Consider the following 5,365-nt stretch of genomic DNA (forward strand, 5'->3'; position numbering starts at 1 on the left):
TAATTAAAAGACACCTCAGAAGTCGGGAAAGCTCATTTCTCGCCATCTAGAAATCGAAATTTTCCCGGGGGAGGAATGTTGACCCCACCACCTAGATTTGATTCCAGATCTGCATACTTCATATTCCCATTCATCTTATAAGCAGTGGCGTAACAGGCGGGGCAGGGGCAGACTGTCCCCACTGACGGTTTTTACCGGGCTGACCAAGCCGTCGTACCGGACTGGGTAAGAAGAGAAAAGGAAGAGGGGAGAGGATGGGAAAGAGAAAGAAGGGGAAAGAAAAAGAAAGGAAAAGGGAAAAGAAAAGGAGAAGAGAAAAATAAAGACAAGAATAAAAAGGATATAATGAACAGATACCACAATACTCCGCCCTGCAACCCCTTCTCCACTTCAAAAAGTGTCCATAGCGCATTTGATCTAAGCCCCCAGGTATTCTCCGCAGTGGCGTAACCACCGAGGGACAAGGGGAAAATATCCATCTGTGGAAAGTCTTTCCCCATTGAATGCCCTTTTCACCCGGGAAAGTGCCTGAAAATCTCAAATTTTATATCGCATATTTTGTTGAGGTAGGCCCATTTCCACTAAAAATTGCACATGTTAGGGAGTTTTGATCAATTCCGACGAAATTAGAATTAAAAAAACAAAAACTTGTCGCGCGCTTCGCGCGCATCTCTTAATGTGGAAGTTTGTGCTTGCTCCCCTTTGCCTTCTAAGTTATAACACATAGTCCTAAACTCAAGAAAGAATATTTAAGATAGATCGTTTTACCTAAAAGGGCCTCAATGTGTAATGATGTTGAAAGAATACATGTTTGTAATAAATAAAGCCATAAGGAAAATGCTTATATTCAGTTTAAAAAACGAGTGTGGCCATATATAACATAAGAGCATTTCTTGTTGAGGTAGGTCAATTTCCTCTAAAAATTGCACATTTTAGGGAGTTTTGATCAATTCCGACGAAATTAGAATTTAAAAAAAACAAAAAAATTTCGCACGCTTCGCGCGCATTTGTTAGCGTTAAAGCTTGTGCTTGCCCTCCTTTGCCTTCTAAGTTATTTAAAAACATAATATTCCTAAACTTGAGAAAGAAAATTTAAGATAGATCGTTTTACCTAAAAGAAGGGCCTCAATGTGTAATGATGGTGAAAGAATAGGCCTATGAATTGTAATAAATAAAACCACGATGAAAATGCTTATAATTAGTTTAAAACACACGTGTGTGGCCTATATTATATTGCCTCCAGAGACTCTATATGGGGTGGGGGGGGGTATCACACCAAGTCATAAATTATTAACCGGGAAAATTATTACCTTTGCCCCCCCCCACCCAAGACCCCTGTTACGCGCCTGCTTATAAGTGGGGCCCCCCAACTTTGAAAAACGTTCCGCCGGCCCTGGTGATAAGTATAGTATAACAAACATTTTACTAACAGGCTAGTGTAAAAACCAAGAGACATTGTTTCTGTATTTTCCATTAAACGGAATACATAAAATAATAATAATAATAATAATAATAATAATAATAATAATAATAATAATAATAATAACTTCGTTAACTAAAGCATTTTGTACTGGTTTGATATTAATTTCATTTCTACATGATTTATGATTCAGTGTCTGTTTTCAGTTAAGGATTTTCTTCCCGTTATTTTCGTTCGGGCGTAACATACAAAATTACTTGCGGAAGCTCCTTATATCGCGAAACTGGTCGCCATTTTATAACACGCCTTAACGAACATTTAAGAACGGACAAAAAATCGCATATTTAATTTAAGCAAGAACGTAAGTGAACGCCGTGATGAACGGAAACATGTAACATTGCTCCGGTTTTGCATGATTGCTAATGCATTTCATTTCACTGTCTTACAATTCTGCTGTGTTTAAGGTGTTTTAACCAATTGTTATCGTTTGTACAATACTGTTTTAAAATTTTATCTGGATTTTATTACGTCTTCACCACATATCTACCTAGCCAAGCCAAGCCATGGTGACATCCCTCACAGCGTCAAGTCAACTAGCACGAATTCCAATGAATGCCGGCTTAGTTGCCAGAGGAAAACAAATTTATAAAGTTTGTTTTATTGTTGATTCTGGTTTATAAAGTTCAACTAAATGACATATCCGAAATAGGACGTGAGTTTCCAACCAGAAGTCACCTAATTTGCAAAAATATGCAAATTAACTTCCGCCATTAAAGGAAAATCGATTATTCGCAATAAACTGCATTAAACATTCGATCATGAGGAGTAAACTGTTCATACCTATGTTTGCAGGGTAGGAGAACATTATTAGCATATTTGTGAATTATTATATGCATATAATTATATTAAATATGTAAATTAGTGGCCTTCACAAAAAGAAAATTGATTTTAGACAGTTATTTTGTGTCTTAAGCTTTTATTGATGACAAATAATGTATCCAAAGCCTAGTTTTCAGGTTTAGTAAATATGATTAGCATATCTGTAAATTAATTATGTACAAGAGGCCTATATAGCAATATGCAAATTAGTTCTCTATTAAAGGAAAATCGATTATTCGCAGTCTCTGCATCTAAGCATCCAATCATGACAAATAAATAGTCCAAACCATGTTTTCAGGGTTGGAGAATGATTAGCACATTTTGTGAAATAATTGTACACATATAATATCCTAAGTATGCAAACTACGGTTACTGTTGTCATAAAAAAAATGGTTTTGCACCAACAACATTTTGTGGATTAATTGTAAATCAAACTCACATAAATTTGAAAAAAACCCCAAAAGATTGTCATATAATTTCTTGATAGATACTGTAATAATATGTAATCAATAACATGTGGATACCTTCATAGCCTGTTCATATATCTCATTTATATCAGTACGCAACTTTGTATAATGGATTTGTTAATCTTGACACTTTTCACAGTAGTAGCAAAACCTTCCGTGTTTCTTACATGAACAGATCATTGTGGCACAATTAGTGGCGTAGCTAGGGAAGAACGGGCCCCAGTGCAATCCCCGAAAGCTAAGACGTTTTAAATTGTCAGTATCGTATTCTGAATTTGAAGAATGACATTCTACTACTAGGTACAAATAATACTCTCTGATTATGGTGCATTCAAAAACATATACACTAAATAAGATAAAAATACATTGAAAAACAGCAAAATGCAGTAAATAGAGACCAGTAAATGTGCACACTTCACGTTAAAATACAAATACATTAAATACGATAAAATACATTTAAAAATAATAGACTCTAAACATAGGCCTAGTTGTAATTATCAAAATTACGATACATTCATTAAAATAATTTGAAAATATTCAGAAATTTCCCTATGATATAAAAGAATTTAATATACTGTAGTTATAAGATTTAAAGCTAAAATTTCACTTATTTTTAATGCACTCTTTAGGTATGTCTTACAGGTAATAATTATCGAGTAGCAATGTTGGGTAGCCTATATACTGTATAAATAAATGTTAAAACACAAATGACTTGATTATTCTTTGCAGACGATGTTATGTTAAACTAGGATGACAGTCTCTGGTGGCAATTCAAAATTGCCAACGGGGCCTGTTTTCCCCTCTAGCTACATCGGTGTTTATTACATATCTCTTCGTTGTATGCACAGATATTATCTTTACCAAGTAAGACTTTTGACAAACTTTAGACACTGGCAATTTTGAATTGCCTCCAGAGACTCCAATCCTAGTTCGACATAACATTGTCTGAGAAGAATAATTAACCGATTTGTGTATTAACTTTTATTTATACAGTATATACCCTACATTGCTGCTCGATAATTATTTCCTTTAAGACATAGGCATTTAAAAAAAGAAGTAAAAGGAGCATTATTTGCTAGCTCATTGTTTAAGAAAAAAAAAAGTATCGGTGAAAAGCCGGTCCTGGTTAACTTCTTCTATCAAAAGAAATCAGTATCTAATGTCCTTAACTTAACCATACTTTTAACATTTTTATACAAGTTATTTAAAGTAATTTACACTTACTTTAGAGCTAGAGGTTAAGGCAAGAGCATCAATGTGCCTGTATGGAGACATGAAAAAAGCTTTAAACCTTATACGCAGAGAGAGGTTTTTTCGATATTGTAGTGAAAAGCCTCAAGAGTGTAAACATTCAAAAACTACCAGACAATGGTAGTGCACACTTCACGTTAAAATACAAATACATTAAAATACGATAAAATATATTTAAAAATAATAGACTCTAAACATAGACTTAGTTATTATTTTCAAAATATCTTGAAAATATTCAGAAATTTCGCTATGATTTAAAAGAATTTAAAATACTGTAGTTATAAGATTTAAAGCTAAAACTTCACTTATTTTTAATGCACTCTTTAGATATGTCTTACAAAAAAAAATTATCGAGTAGCAATGTTGGGTAGCCTATACACTGTATAAATAAATGCTAAAACACAAATGACTTGTGTATTCTTTGCAGACGTTGTTATGTTAAACTAGGATGACAGTCTCTGGTGGCAATTCAAAATTGCCAACGGGGCCTGTTTTCCCCTCTAGCTACATCGGTGTTTATTACATCTCTATTCGTTGTATGCACAGATATTATCTTTACAAAGTAAGACTTTTGACAAACTTTAGACATTGGCAATTTTGAATTGCCTCCAGAGACTCCAATTCTAGTTCGACATAACATTGTCTGAGAAGAATAATTAACCCATTTGTGTATCAACTTTTATTTATACAGTATATACCCCACATTGCTGCGCGATAATTATTTCCTGTAAGATATAGGCATTGAAAAAAGAAGTGAAAGGAGCATTATTTGCTAGCTCATTGTTGTTTAAGAAAAAAAGTATAGGTGAAAAGCACAGTCCTATCAAAAGAAATCAGTATCGAATGTCCTTAACTTAACCATACTTTTAACATTTTTATACAAGTTATTTAAGGTCATTTACAGTTACTTTAGAGCTAAAGATAGGTTTTTGCGACAATGTGGTGAAAAGACTCAAGAGTGTAGATATTCAAAAACTAATACCTACCAAAGGTGCTGCCTAGTAAAATTAATACACAGTTTATTTAAAAAGTCACGTATGGATTGGAAACATAGAACTAATACCTGATTGTGCAAGGAATGTTTTGCTACTTTTTTTGAAAAGTGTCAAGATGGACATATCCATTATACGAGTTTGCCTACTAAAGGTATATGGAGTAGGATAAAGAGGTATCCACATGTTATAGGTATATGTTTTTCGAGTGCCACTGACAAGCAAGCGTGTAATCAGAGAGTATAATTAGTACCTAGTCCTAGAATGTTCATTCGTTAAATTCAAAATACGTTACCGAAAATTTAAAATATCAGAGCTTTTGGGGATTGCACCGGGGCCCTTTATCCCCTAGTTAC

The sequence above is a fragment of the Anneissia japonica genome, unplaced genomic scaffold (assembly GCF_011630105.1).
Source record: "Anneissia japonica isolate Jap-2015-1 unplaced genomic scaffold, ASM1163010v1 scaffold1889_len2455224_cov183, whole genome shotgun sequence".
Lineage (NCBI taxonomy): Eukaryota > Metazoa > Echinodermata > Crinoidea > Comatulida > Comatulidae > Anneissia > Anneissia japonica.